This window comes from Pan paniscus, chromosome 12 (genome assembly GCF_029289425.2).
Source record: "Pan paniscus chromosome 12, NHGRI_mPanPan1-v2.0_pri, whole genome shotgun sequence".
In the NCBI taxonomy this organism is placed as follows: Eukaryota; Metazoa; Chordata; class Mammalia; order Primates; family Hominidae; genus Pan; species Pan paniscus.
In genome coordinates, this window is record NC_073261.2 from 22,930,605 (window position 1) to 22,946,832 (window position 16,228).

The window sequence follows — 16,228 nt, forward strand, 5'->3', positions numbered from 1 at the left end:
GGTCCACTGCATCTCTGCCCTGAGGCTGACTTCAGACCATCACCAAGAGCCCCCAGCTCTCAAGCCTTTGTATATGCATGCTTGTTCTCCCCAAAGAGAACATCAGGTTTCTCTTTGATGTTCATTTCAACTATGGCAAAATATTTTAGGGGAGCCCAGGTCCCATACAGTGACTGTGGCTTGAAACATCACAGTTTTGTGGAGGGAGCACTGGTCCTGGAGGTGAAATACAGGGGTGTGATTCTGGCTGGCCCACTAACTAAGGGAGTGAATGCAAGTCAATTACACGCTCTGAGCTCTGCAGTCGGAAAAGCCCTTCCAACCTAGCTGGGCCACAGGAGAGCAAGAAGGCGAAGGCCCTGTGGATGCTGCAGTGTGTAGGGTGAATGAGAGCTTGAGTTTTTATTTTGCTGTATGAGGGCCAGCCCTCTTTGGAGGCATCTTGCCTTATGTGTCTGTTGTAATCCCTGGCCCCTACCAAGTGTGAGCACAGAGGCAGTTCTTTCTCGCTCTCTTCTCTCTCTCTTTCTGTCTCACAGACACGTACACACTAATGGAAATGTTTGCTTTTTGAGCGTAGACTATTTTTAGTACAGGGCTTCCCAATCTTTACTGATAAGAATAATTTGGGCCTTGTGAAGTTCCCTGATTACCAGGCCTCTTCCCTGAGTCAGTAGGTCTGGGATGAACACTAGGAATCAATCCCTTCAGCCCTTTCTCTCTCTTTTAAAAGAGCTCCAGCAGATTTGTGTTTTAGGAATGTTTGGGAATAGTGTTTTGTGCAGGGCACTCAGCTTAGCTGCCCTTTGGTTCACCTGGGAAGCTTCAAAAATCCCTGTGTCCAGGCTATACCTGGGGCCGGGACAGGCATTGGTCATGTTGACTGTTCCCCAGGTGACTCCCATGTGCAGTCAGGGCTAAGAGCCACTGGAATTGTTTCCATGGACTTGTCTGGCCCAAGGAAGAAGTCGGGATGCTCATCACCTTGTTTGCATACCACTGATTTCCTAACTTGGCTGCACATTAGAATCATCCAGGCAGCTTAAAAAATCCTGATGCCCAGCTCACACCGTATACCAATGAAGTCAGAATGTCAAGGTGGGAGCCTGGCATTGGGATTTTTTAAAAAATCCCTGGTGATCCCATCAAACAGCAAAGTTTCAGAAGCCACCATAGGCCTGGAGCCTGAGTTTTATTTGGGAGTAACTTTCAATATGAACCATGAAACCCATTTCTCTTCTTTGCTGCTACTAAGGACAGGATGCTTTTCACCCTTGTTTCTCTAAATCATCCCAAGGGCTGCTTGGGGGCTCCTGCCACAGCCTTCACAGAGCCCTTCTCAGGGGTGGACCCCAGCAAGTTCTCCCAGCAGTGAGCAGGAGGGACATCTGCATGGATGCCAGCCCTCTTCTTCTCCTGTTGACACCCACTTTGACCTAGGAGAGGTGCTGTTCTTAGTACATCACAGGACCAAGGAAAGAAAAGCCCTTTCAACCTAGCTTACTTATCCCAAGAGAGCAAGATTGTGGAGGTCTTGTGGACACTGTGATGTGTAGGGTGAATGAAAGCTTGAGTTTTACTTCACTGTATGAGGGTTAGCCCTCTCTGGAGGCATCATGCCTCATGAGTTTCTTGTAACCCCCAGCCCCTCACAGAGCTCAAAATGATAGCTCTTTTGCCCAAGGGAGAGCCAGGTTTTGTGAGGCATGAACCTGATAGTTTTGAGGGTCTTCTTTATGAAGAAGAATACAAAACTCCAAATACAGAATTAGATGAGAAAGAATATTTATAAAAAATGAAATGAAAGTTGACACCATGTTACTGGAGCCCCAAAGACCAAGGCCTTGCTCCAGAGCTCTCAGTGAGCAGTTGGCCTGAGCCACATGTGTAAAGACACATCCTGCTCACACGCTGGCTGCCCCAACCCCTGGCAATCGCTAGCACTCCTGGGACCCATGCAAGTGAGGGACCCTGACATGATGCTTATGTTTTATTCCCATCAAAATAAATCCATCTCCATCCTCAGCACGGTGGGTTGCAACTGTAACTGAACATAATAATCACCAGGCAGCCTTAACAAATACTGAAGCCTGGGCCCCACTGGCAGAGAGGCTAATTGATTTGCTCTGGGTTGTGGCCTGGGCAGCAGTTTCAGGAGCTCCCCTGGTGATTAGGGTGGGCAGGGGTAGGGAGCTGAGAACCCATCACCATTGCTGCTCCCCAGAGAGGTGAGAGAAGTTTTCTTCTTTGTAATCCCCTGCTGTACTTTCTTTTCTCCTGAAGATTCTTTCCCACTACCTTGTGCCCTGCTCTTCAGTCCTTTCATTGACAGGGGACCTTGGTTGACTTGTTCTATCTCTGCGTTAGACCCCAGTTCTGGCCTCAGGCAACACAGCAGTGAATGTGGGTTGTGGCCTTTCCTTTTCAAGGACACAGATCTGGCTCTAGTACCTGCCTAAGTTCTTTTGTCCACTTTATATTCATGATCGAGATTTAGGAGAGATTTTTCATCCACCAAGACCTGAAGAGTTTCTTCTTTTTCTTTTTCTTTTTCTTTCTTTCTTTTTTTTTTTTTTGAGTCAGGGTTTCACTTTGAGTCACTCAGATGGAATGCAATCATAGCTCATTGCAGCCTTCAACTCCTGGGCTCAAGCAATCTTCCCACCTCATCCTCTGGAGTAGCTGAGACTACAGGCGCATGTCACCACGCCCAGATAATTTATTTCTTTTTTGTAGAGATGGGGTCTTACTATTTTCCCCAGGCTGGTCTCAAATTTGTGGCCTTGAGTGATCCTTCTGCCTTGGCCTCCCAAAGTGCTGGGATTGTAGTGAGCCACCACCCCCAACCTCTTTCTTCTTTTCAATTGTTGTAAAGAAACACATAACATAAAATTTGCCATCTTAACTATTTGTAAGTGTAGAGTTCAGTGGTGTTAAGTATATTCACATTGTTATGCAACAGATCTCTAGAACGTTTTCATTTTGCAAAATTGACACTCTATACTCATTGAGCTACAACTCCTCATTGGCAACCACTGTACTATTTTCTGCCTCTGAATTTGATTTCTCATAGGTACCTCATATAAGTGGAATCATACAATATCTATCCTTTTTGTGATTTGCTTATTTTACTTGCATAATGACTTCAAGTTTCATCCACATAGCATGAGTCAGAATTTATTTCCTTTTTAAAGCTACATAAAATTCCACTGTACAGATATACCACATTGTGTTTATCCATTCATCTTTTGATGGACAGTTGGGTTACTTCCACCCTTGGCTGTTGTGAATAATGCTACAATGAACATGGGAGTGCAAATATCTCTTTGACATTCTGCTTTCAATTCTTTTGCATATGTACCAAGAAGTGAGATTGCTGGATCATATGGTAATTCTATTTTTAATTTTTTGAGGAACCTCCATACTGCACCATTTTGCAATCCTACCAGCAGTGCACAAGGGTACCAATTTCTTCGTATTCTTGCCAACATTTATTTTCTGTTTTTTGTTTTGTTTTTTTTTAATAGTGGCCATCCTAATGGCTGTGAGGTGGTATTCTGGTTTTGATTTGCATTTTTCTGATGAGTAGTGATGTTGAAAATCTTTTAATATGCTTATTGGCCATTTGTATATAATCTTTGGAGAAATGTCTACTCAAGCCCTTTGCTCATTTTAAAATTGAGTTTATTTTTGTTATTATTGATTTGTAGGAGTTCTTTATATATTCTGGATATTAACTCCTTATCAGATATATTACTTGCAAATATTTCCTCCCATTCTGTATGTTTCTTTTATTATTATTATTATTATTATTATTATTTTGAGATGGAATCTCGCTCTGTCACCCAGGCTGGAGTGCAGTGGCGCAATCTCGGCTCACTGCAAGCTCTGCCTCCCAGGTTCATGCCATTCTCCTGCCTCAGCCTCCCGAGCAGCTGGGACTACAGGTGCCTGCCACCAGGCCAGGCTAATTTTTTGTATTTTTTAGTAGAGATGGGGTTTCACCGTGTTAGCCAGGATGGTCTCGATCTCCTGACCTTGTAATCTGCCCACCTGTGTCTCCCAAAGTGCTGGGATTACAGGCGTAAGCCACCGTGCCTGGCCAATTCTGTGTGTTTCATTTTTGCTCTGTAGACTGTTTCCTTTGATGCATAGAAGTTTTTGAGTTCGATATAGTCCCATTTGTTTTATTTTTGCTTTCGTTTTCTGTGCTGTTGGTGTCATACCCAAGAAATCATTATTCAGTTCAATGTCATGAAGCTTTCTCCCTGTTTTCTTCCAGGGAGTTTTAGAATTTTAGGTGGTACATTTTGATCTTTAATCCATTTTGAGTTAATTTTTGTATATAGTCTAAAGTAAGGGCCCAACTTCATTCTGTTGCATGTGGATATCCAGTTTCCCCATCACCACTTGTTGAAGAGACTGTCCTTTCCCATCGTGTGCTCTTGGTATCCTTGTCAAGCAGGGGATCTTTTTGAGTCCAACATGCATTTCTTTTATCACAGGTGAAAACTCATGCCCTCCCAGGATACATTTGCCCTGCCAATTTGGCTGTCTGACTGGTATCCCTTGGGCTCTGCCCAGAAAAACCTTGGATAAATTTTTATTCAGTTTCCTCTCTGAGACTCAGTTACTATTTACTCATCATTTTTGTTTTGAGATCTTTCTTTTAATGTACACATTTTAAAAGCCTTTACTGGTGGATCAATTTACCCTCTTTTGTTTAAGTTATTGCCTAAACCAATTTTTCTTTGAAAAAAACAAAACAAAACAAAATATTTTAAAGCCCTTAGTTCGTTGTAGTTTGCGTCTCCTCCACCATGTAATTTTCAGTTCTTTTGATACAGCCAGGGGTCTGATTGGCACTTCTCTAAGATCCTGTAACTCAAAAAACCCATTGTATTTTGATAGGAAGCACTAGCTAATCTGGTTAAATCTCAGCATTATTATCTTTTTTTTTTTTTTTTTGAGACAGGGTCTCCCTCTGTGGCCCAGGCTGGAGTGCAGTGGCACAATTTCGGCTCCCGGCAACCCCCACCTCCCGGGTTCAAGCGATTATCCCGCCTCAGCCTCCTGAGTAGCTGGGATTATAGGCGTGCACCACCATGCCCGGCTAATTTTTGTATTTTTAGTAGAGGCAGGGTTTCACCATATTGGTCAGGCTGGTCTCCAGTTCCTGACCTCAGGTGATCCACCTGCTTGGGCCTCCCAAAGTGCTGGGATTACAGGCATGAACCACTGCGGCCGGCCTATTATCTTTTAATGTATTTACAATGTGTAGAGTAGAGACTGCTAACTGTTTACCATAGTTAGTTTTCTCTTTCCACGCTAAAGAACTGTTGTCGGGTATGTTGCTCAGCCTGCTTTGTTATTAGGTGGCATCATGCAGATTGGCCAACAGAATGTAAAGGTAAATGCAGCATGCATTTCAAGGATGAGCCTTATAGAAGAGCCGGTATGTCCTCCTGCTATCTTTGCTGCTGTTAGAATGCAGCTGGCAATAATGTCTTTGTCATCTTGTTACTTCAGGTATGGTCCCCAGACCAGAGGCATCCACATCACCCAGGAGTGTGTTAGAGATGCGCCCTCTCAGGTCCCACCCAGACCTACTGAGTCATTATCTTCATTTAAAAAAGATGCACATTAAAGTTTGTGAAGAAATAGCCTAGTCCTAGAGAATGGTGTAGTTATCAAATGGAAGGATTTGGGTTCCTGAATGACCACATGGTGGAGAACTGCCCTACCAACTTGAATACCTCTACACGACTCTTAGATGAACAAGAACTAACTTTCTGTTGTGCTGAGCCACCAAAGCATGGGGGATTATTTGTTACTCAGCCTATCCTATCCTATCCTAACAAATCCACCCTGGTGCTTGTATTTAACTGTGTCTACCTCTACTCTCCCCTGGAACTTCCTGTCAACTCCTTTTTGGGTAGGCTTCATTTTCCATGGGACAAAAATTAGAAAAAAAAATGATTATCAAGATTATGTTGCAAATGCAAGTTCCTTCTTTATGAAACTTTTCCTTTTTTAAATTCTATTATTTTGTTTATCCTATAAATCAACGTTGACAAAGTAAGGCCCATGGGCCACATTCAGCCCTCTGCTTTTTTATTTTAATTGAAATGAATTTTATATAACATAAAATTAACCATTTTAAAGTATACAAGTCAGTAGTACATTCACAATGATATGTAACCATCACCTCTCCCAGAAAACTATTTTGTATAATACCTAGTAAGTAATTACTCCTTATTCTCCCCTCTCTCTAGCCAGTGGCAATCACTAACCTGCTTTCTATCTGTATGTATTTACCAATTCTATATATTTTATATAAATGGAACTATACAACATGTGGCCTTTTGTATCTGGCCTCTTTCACTCCACGTAATGTTTTTGAGGTCCATTCACACCGTACTAGCTTGGTGAAAAAGTAATTGCAGGTTTTGCACCAACATAATATTATGTATCAGTACTTTATTTTCTTTTTGTGGCTGAGTAATATGCCATTGAACCTCTCCCTATTTTTGTAGATAAAGTTTTTTTGATATAGACATGCTCATTAACTTACATGCTATTTATGGCTGCCTTTGCACTTCAACGGCTGAGTTGGGTAGTTGTGGCACAAATCATAACGGCCTTCAAAGAAAGACTAAAATATTCACTGTCTGGGCCTTTACAGAAAAAGTTTGCTGATCCCTGTCATAAATAATATTTTTGGGGAACTTTATTATGAAAGTGTGGAAGTTCTAAAGTTTCAAAAACATTTATTTTGTATCACGATATAATTTTAAGCTTCAGCTGGATGAGTACATATGATAGAAATGCTACACAAATTTTGAAGAAGAAAGAGTGGTTGGGGAAGATTTGCCGTATGAGATAGTACAGTATGTCATGGACAAATAAAAGTGAAAGAATATGGTGCCAGTGCTGAGGCAGGCAGGTCATAGAAACGACGGGAAGGCTGGGGAATGCACAGGAACATAGGACAGAGGTGATGTTTCTGACCATTTGAGAAGATATGGATTACTCTACTCCTTCAAAATAAATTTCAGAGGAATAAAATACGTGAATGTTTAAAAACGAAACTGTGAATATACCAGAACAAAATACTGATGACTATTTTAATAATCTTGTATAAAGAGATGCTTTTAAGTTTGACAAAAAAGACAATAAAAAGCAAAAATTTTGTTAACATGGCTACAATTTGATACAATTTCTTGAAATGTAAAACTTTTGTATGGCAAAAGCACTATAAGTAAAACTTAAAAGAGAACAAAATGAACCTGGGAAAAGTATTTTTTGGTTGATGTTGTTGTAGGCAAAGAGTTAATGTCTTCAACAGTAAAAACCTCTTTTCAGTGAATGAGACTCTGAAGAGTGCAAACTAAGGGGGAAATGTGGAAACTGGCAATAATGCAGTTACTGCAAATGAGCAGTAAGCATGATACTATAAACATTCAATCTAGGAAATAACTGATGCAAATGTACTGTAAATTTAAACATGATGTCATTTTAATTGTTGTTGACTTGACTGACACGATAAAAAAAAAATTGAGAATCCCCAGTGAGGGCAAGGATATGGAGAAAGGGGCTTTTTTTTTTTTTTAACATTGTTGGATTCAATATTTTTTGAGGGAAATCTGGCAGTAGAGATCACATTTTGAAATGTACTTGACTTTTGACCACACAGCTTCACATTCTGGACATTTAACCTACAGAAAACTAACATAAAGGTGTTTTTCGCTGCAGTGAGAACCTGGAAACCATCTCAATGTTTATCAGTGGGTTTGATAAAACAAGTAGTGGTATATCCATACAATGGATCTCAAAGAAGCCATTGCAAAGGAGGTAGAATTTTCAACATTAATATAGATTATAAGTACTATCCTTGTTCTTAATCAGGCTGGTGAATATGTTTGCCTTTCTCTTTTATTAAGAAACACTTTTCCTGGATCCATTAAGATGCAAAATAATACACCTAGTTTTCAACATAGTGAAAATGATGGACATTACAATTTTTTTTTGTTTTTTGAGATGGAGTCCCATTCTGTTGCCCAGGCTGGGGTGCAGTGGTGCAATCTTGGCTCAATGCAACCTCCACCTCCCGGGTTCCAGTGATTCTCCTGCCTCAGCCTCCTGAGTAGCTGGGAATACAGGTGTGTGCCACTACACCCAGTTAATTTTTGTATTTTTAGTAGAGATGGGGTTTCACCATGTTGGCCAGGCTGGTCTCGAACTCCTGACCTCAAGTGATCTGCCTGCCTCAGCCTCCCAAAGTGCTGGGATTACAGGCGTGAGCCACCATCCCCGGCCAGCATTACATACTTTCAACATTTGACTTATTTAGTTTTACTAGTTAAATATATTACGTTTTACATTATAGCAATAGAGATTTGAAACAAATCCATATTTCAGAGCCATGGACTTAAGTTTGTGTACACATATATGAGCATGTGTGCATGTGTACCTGTGTGTGCCTGCACATATGTATGTGCACATATGCATGCATGCAGGTGCATGTTTGTATGCATGTTCACATGTGAGTGCCTGTGTGTGAGCATACCATCCTAGGAGAGCTTAACATCCACCTGAAGATGCAGCCACACCCCAGCTATTAGAGAAATTACTGCTTCCTTTTAAGATAGATTCAGGTAATTAATAAAGCAAGTAAGGATATAATCTCTCTCTCCCTAAGGATAAAACCTTTCCACATGTAGGACCCCTTTATCTTCTGAATGGAACAGCATAGGATGTGGATGCCAAGGGAAACCAGATAAGTCTGATAAAATTTGCTATTTGGCAGCAAACCCTAAAATTACTACGAAACACTTTGCAAATTATCACACTTCCTTTCCTGTTCTTCCTGGGCCTTTGTCCACGGCTTCTGCTGCTTCAGAACCAATTCCACCCACTAACTATGCCCCTGCCTGCCTGCCCCCTCTCCATTTTACCTCTACCTTCTTTCCATCCTGCTGGTCTGGTACAAAAGGCAATGGGTATTTCAAAATGCTGGCTGCTCTTGGTCTTACAGGTACAAAAGCTGATTAGAGAAAGAATAAGTTGCCTAGAGCTGTGATTGCCAAACTTTTCTGATTGTTCACCCTTATCACTAAAATGTTTTGATCACAAAGTCCCAACATATGCATACTTAAATCCATGGCTCTGAAATATGGATTTGTTTCAAGTCTTTATTGCTATAATGTGAAATTTAGTATCTCTAACTAGTAAAACTAAATAAGTAAAATTTTTGAAAGTACGTAATGTCCATCATTTTCACTAGGTTGGCAACTAGGTGCATATATATTTTATGTATTTATATATTTATAAGTTGTGCACCCTTTCTATTGTATTAGTAGATTATATATGTTATAAAATATACCAAAGGTAAAAACTCAAAAAGATGAGATTTTAAAAATATATATAGAAGTTCTAATATTTTCTTCCTGCATTTCATTGAGGTGATTTGATGACTAGTAGACTAGAAATGGAGAAGGCTTTGTAAGTCTAACTTTAAAAGTCTCAAGAGCACTACAAACTCTTTGGCTCTCCTCAACGGCAAGGCTTCCTGCCATGGTGATCTGCCCAGGTCCAGCTAGCTGCTCACCAGGTCCACAGGAGATACGGTGATGCTGCAAATAATCTGAAAGATTTTTTTTCTTTTGCTGTTTCTTTCATGTCTTTCTTTACTGACAGGCTCTTCTGTTTGCGCTCGTGTGATCTCTGTTTCTTGATTACAACTCATACTTGGCTGACCAAGTCCTAAGTGATGCCTGAAGTTCCAGCCCTTCTCCTCTCTCTCATGGGCTAAGCCTCTGCTTAGAAGTCCACAGCATCCCCAGTCATTTGAGACTTGGACTTCTTTGCCCACAGCTGTACAAACACTGGCTTTTTATAGCCAAGAGTGAATGCTCATTAAAGGATGAGCCCAAGGTCTTAAGAAGTTTTCCAGTTCAATGTGGTTCAATTTGGTCTCACTATGTCACCAGGCTGGAGTGCAGTGGCACGATCTCGGCTCACTGCAACCTCCACCTCCTGGGTTCAAGCGATTCTCCCGCCTCAGCCTCCTGAGTAGCTAATTAGCCTCCTGGCTAATTTTTGTATTTTACTGTGTTGGCCAGGCTGGTCTCAATCTCCTGACCTTGTGATCAGCCCACCTCGGCCTCCCAAAGTGCTGGGATTACAGGCGTGAGCCACCGTGCCTGGCCTTTTCCAGTTCTTTAAAGGTACAGAAAAGCAAGGAGAGAGAGATACTCAACCAGTGTGTACCTGCACAGCAGAAATGTGTGACAGAATGGAGCCCACCTGATGGGTGCCTCTAAGATGCAAGTCCCATGGGGGAAGAGAGTCTTCCAACCAACCCCTACACCAGCACTGAGGGCAGTGCCTGGCACGGATGAAAGGTTTGTTGAATGAATGAATGACTCAAATTTTGTCATGGATTGGTACCAATCAGAGGACCTCTTCCATTGCTTTGGGATCTGAAATAGCACTTTAGTGCACACTCAGGTTGTTTTTCTTCCAAACTGGGAGAAGGGATGGAGGGAAGCCAAGGCTCAGCTTTTGTGTATGGTCTCACTGATTTATTCAAATTGAAAACTGGGCTTTTGGACAAAAACATCCCCATGCCATTTCTAGCAGTTCCTCCATCCAGCACACTTCGAGCATTGCTAGTCCCCAGCAGGAGGTCCAGTCTTCCTGGGACTTTGTTTCATCATGGTGCTTCTTCATTGCTGGACACAAGTTTTCCTTTTTTCTTACTGCTTCAAAATCTTAGTTCCTCTGGGCCCCTTCCTGCTGCCACAAATGAACTTTCACTTGCTCTGGGTTTCTTCCCACTGCCACTCATCTTTTATAAAAACAAAATTCGAAAATTAAAAAAAAATATTTTGGTAAAAAGTACATGACAAAAAATTTACCATCTTAGTCATTTTTAAGCGTACAGTTTCATACTGTTAATTACATTCACGTTGTTGTGAGACAGCTCTCCAGAACTTTGTCGTCTTGCAAACCTGAAACTCTGCACCTATTAAACAACAACAACCTCTCTCCCGCTGGGAACCCCCGTACTATGTTCTGTCTCTGTGAATCTGACTACTCTAGGCACCTCATAGAAGTAGAGTCATATAATATTTGTCGTTTGGTGACTGGATTATTTTACTTAGCATAATATCTTCAAGGTTCACCCATGTTGTAGCATGTGCCAGGATTTCCTTCTTTTTAAGGCTGGATAATATTTCATTATATGTATATGCCATATTTTCTTTAGTCATTCATCTTTTGATGAACATTTGGGATACTTCCATCTCTTGGCTATTGTGAATAATGGTGCAATAAACATGAGTGTGCAACTCTCTCTTAAAATCCTGCTTTTAATTCAGTCTTTTGGATATATACCCAGAAGTGGAATTGCTGTGTCATATGGTGGTTGTATTTTTAAGTTTTTTGAGGAACTACTGTAGTTTTTTTTTTTTATAGCAGTTGCACCATTTTATAACCTCACCAATAGTGCCCAAGGATTCTTCCTCAGCATTTGTTATTTTCCTTTGTTCGTTTGTTTGGTAGTGACTATACTAACATGTGTGAAGTGATATTTCATTGTATTTTTAACTTTTTTGAGGAACCTCCATACTATTTTTCATAGCAGCTGTATCTTTTGACATTCCCACTGACAGTGTACACAGTTTTTAATTTCCCCATATCCTCCCCAATACTTGTTATTCTCCTCCTCCATTTTTTTTGGTAGTGGCCATCCTAATGGGTGTGAAGTGACATCTCATTGTGGTTTTGGTGAACATCTTTCTGATGATTAGCGATGTTGAACATCTTTTTGTATGCTTTCTGGCCATTTGTATATCATCTTTGCAGAAATGTGTGTTCAAGTCCTTTGCTTTTTTTTTTAATGTAATATTGTTTATTTAACTTCAAAAACATGTCAGCATTCTAAACATGCTAAAAAAACCCAGAATGTTACAAATCGTGTTTAAGTACAGAAGGTTCTTGAACTTTCATTGATGCAGTAGCTCTTCACTTTGCTGACAATGAAGAGTTCTACAGTTTGTTTAAAAACAGTTTAAAAACTAATGCACTCAACTAAGAACAAAAACAAAGTAAAACTTCTCATACCAGTTGACCCCCCTTGTCCACAGCTAAGATGGCAGCAGAATGCTATGTCACTATATACAGAAACAAGACAACCTGAAGCTAAATGGATGTCCACTGCAGACTCAACAGGTCCAGCCTCGCAGTGCACACCCTGAGCTACAGCCCCTCCAGAAGGCATCTTCCCCACAGCCTCAATGCCGAGCAAGGAGCATCGAGAGTTTGTCTTGGTTGTTTTGTTCTTTTCACAAACTGTAGATACATACAGTTGATAACTCAGGTTTTCTAGCCAATAACCATATTGTTAACCCCACCTTATAAATAAAAAAAAATGCCAGAAACATCTTTAAATGCCTTGTCACCCCAACAGCAAAGTGCACAGAGTGAGATCACGAGAGTGCCTTTTCATTTAAAAAATGTTTGGAAATATGTACAACTTTGATACAGTTTCAGGGTGCTCCAGACACCCATGGCCACTTGACATAAACCACTGACAATTTCTAGAGCACTTTGAGAAACTACAATATGATTGTGATCAAATTTTGTAATTAAACCTAACGAGGGCAACAGGTACTTCTCAAATAAGAGATGTGTCAATTACGATGCTCCCGTACTCTAAGGTATTCACAAGGAGACAGATAAACAGTTTCTTTATTCTTCCTCCTCCTCCTCTTCCTCCTCCTCCTCTTCCTCCTTGTCTTCTTCATCTTCCTTTTTCACCTTTTTCTGGGCAACTTTAGCAGGACCCTTTGCTCCATCAAACTTTCCTTTCAACTTATAGTCAGCAACATCCTTCTCCTACTTCTCCTTCAGCTTTGCCGCCTTAGTGATGTAGCTAGCCTGCTTTTCACTGTCATTTAAGTTATTCCACATCTCACCTAGCTTTTTTGCCATGTCTCCAATAGAGATGCCAGGGTTTGTGGATTTGATCTTGGGGCGGAATTCTGAACAGAACAGGAAGAATCCAGACTGTGGCCTTTGGAAGGCATTAGGATTCTTCTTCTTCTTGCCTCCCTTAGCTGGTCCACAATCCTTCATTTCCCAATCAGCGCACTTTATCCGCCTCTGCCATTTCATCAAATTTAGATTTCTCTTGCACGGACATTGTCTTCCACCTCTCAGAGCACTTCTTGGAATATGTTGCAAAATTGACAGGGACCTCTGGGTTTTTCTTCTTATGTTCTTCTCTGCACGTCTGCACAAAAAAGGCATATACAGACATCTTGTCCTTTGGTTTCTTGGGGTCACCTTTAGCCATCCTGACCATATTGCTCACTAGTCTGAGCAGTGCAGGGCACAACGCGCAGCTCAGTGCTCCCCAGCCTCAGGCTAGCTGCCTCCACGAAAGCCTCTCCTTTGCCTATTTTTAACCAGGTTATTTAATTTTGTTGTTGTTGTTGAATTGTAGGAGTTCTTTATGTATTCTGGGTATTAACCCATTATCAGATATATGACTTGCAAATATTTTCTCTCATTCTGTATGTTACGTTTTTGTTCTGTTGATTGTATTATTGGGTGCATAAAAGTTTTTGTTTGAGTTTGGATAAAATACTATTTATCTATTTTTGCTTTTGTTGTCTGTGATGTTAGCATCATATCCAAGAAATCATTGCCAAGTCTGATGCCATGAAGATTTTCCTCTATGTTCTCTTCTAGGAGTTTTATTAGCTTTGGATCTTATGTTTAGGTCTTTCCTCCATTTTGAGTTAATTTTGTATAAGATATAAGATAAGGGTCCAACTTACTTGTTTTGTGTGTAGACATCCAGTTGTCCCAGCACCATTTGTTTAAGAGATTGACCTTTCCTTGTTGAGTGGTCTTGGCATCCTTGCAGAAGATCATTTAACCATATAGGCAAGTGCTTATTTCTGGGCTCTTTATTCTAGTATTATTATTATTATTATTATTATTTTGGTTTATATGTCTGTCATTATGCCATTACTACACTGTTTTGATTACTGTAGCTTTGTAATATGTTTTGAAATCAGGAAATGTGAACACAACAACTTTGTTCTTCATTTTAAAAATTGTTTTGGCTATTTGAGGTTTCTTGAGATTTCATTTTAGAATTTTTTTTTTCTGTTTCTGCAAAAATTGCCATTTGGATTTTGGTGGAAATTCCACCAAATATATAGATTTCTTTGGGTAGTACAGACATCTTAACAATATTAAGTCTTCCAATCCACGGACATGAGGTGTCATTTCATTTATTTGAAAGTCTTCTTTGATTGCTTTCATTAATGTTTTGTAGTTTCCAGTGTATAAACTTTTCACCTTTTTATTTAGATTTATTCCTAAGTATTTTATTCTTTCTGATGCTATTGTAAATGGAATTGTTTACTTAATTTCCTTTTCAGATTGTTCATTTAGTGTATAGGAATGCAACTGATTTTTGTATGTTGATTTTGCCTTCTGCAACTGCTGAATTTGTTTATTAGTTCTAAAAGTTATAAGTTTTGGTATTATCTTTAGGGTTTTCTATGTGTAACATGATGCCATCTGTGAATAGAGATAATTTTAATTCTCCCTTTTTAATTTGGGTGCTTTTAGTTTATTTTTCTTGCCTAATTGCTCTGGCTAGGACATCCAGTACTACTGAAGAGAAGTAGCAAGAGTAGTCATCCTTATCCTGTTCCTGATCTTAGGGGAAAAAGGCTTCAGTTTTTCACCACTGAGTATGACATTAGCTGTGGGCTTTTCATATATTGTCTTTATGATGTTGAGGTAGTTTCCTTATATTCCTAGTTTGTTGAGTATCTTTTTAATCATGAAAAGGTATAGAATATGTCAAATACTTTTTCTGCATCATTAAAGAAAATCATAACTTTTTGGTTCTTCATTCTGTTAATGTGGTACAATTCTGCCATTCTTTGTATAGTTCCTAAATCCTGTTAAATCTTCCCTTCTAATCTTTAGCTCCTTGGCAATAATTTCATTATCCAGTAAGGATTTTTATCAATATTTTATATGTTGTGATATATTAATTTTTGGAACAGACTTGATTTTTCCAGCACCCATCATTCTAAGCCTTGTTTCAGAGAAATGTGATCACGCAGCCCTTATTTTATAAAACTTTTCTCTGAGTTCTCTTTTGCCTCTTTCCTATTTTTAGTCTCCTCTTAAATTCCTAGGTAACCTCCTGTGTGTCCCCCAGAAAATTTATTCAGAAACCTTTTTCTTTTCTGTGAAATTGCTCAGTATGATGACTCACAGTGAGCCAATGTTAAAACAATAGTAACCAGAACTCAACATTCTCATGCATGCCAATATCATCTCCTCATCTTGAATATTTTCTGAGCCTATGCAACTTAGATGCAGGCCGTAAGAATATCCTTGGTTACTGGTGCAAAAAAAAGTCAAGCAACAAAACAGAACAAAATGATAATTGGACCTAGGAGACACTTGGCAGGGTAGCAGTTTTATTTTAAAAGTCAAATCATATTTTTAAAACTTCAGGCCATTTTATCAATGCTTTATTTATAGGTGTAATCAGTTCCATTCAGAGAGAAATGTCTAAAGAATTAGATCATAAATGAAGGAAAGACAGCATGGAACAAAATGGAAAGAATGCAAATCATGAGAAATGTCTTGTCCTTTCTAATACTTGTGATTCCTAAGTTCTGCTTTCTGGAGAGGTCGTGAGTGGGCAGAGACAAACCATGCAACACGAAAGGAGTATCATGAAGTCAACCACGAAATGCTGTCTCACCACAGTTATTTTCTAAATACTGTCATCATCACATTTTGCTGTTAATAGGTCTATATCACAGTGGTATTAATGAAAATGACATGTCTAAAAGCAAAAATTTACATAAAGTTTTGTGTTAGAGGGTCATAAATGCTAGTTGAAAAAATTCAAAACTCTAGTTGGGACTTTTTTTTGTTTGTTTTTTTGTTTTTGTTTTTGAGACAGAGTCTCGCTTTGTTGCCCAAGCTAGAGTGCCGTGGCACAATCTGGGCTCACTGAAACCTCTGCCTCCCAGGTTCAAGCGATTCTCCTGTCTCAGCCTCTGGAGTAGCTGGGATTATAGGCACCTGCTACCATACCCAGCTAATTTTTGTATTTTTAGTGGAGACAAGGTTTCACCATGTTGGCCAGGCTGGTCTTGAATTCTGACCTCAG

The 16,228-nt window shown here is 39.8% G+C and overlaps 1 pseudogene; it reads right to left on the minus strand.

Moving 5' to 3' along the window:
- Positions 1-11,963: 11,963 nt before the first annotated feature.
- LOC106634480 (high mobility group protein B3-like) lies at positions 11,964-13,378 on the minus strand (annotated as a pseudogene).
- Positions 13,379-16,228: the final 2,850 nt, after the last annotated feature.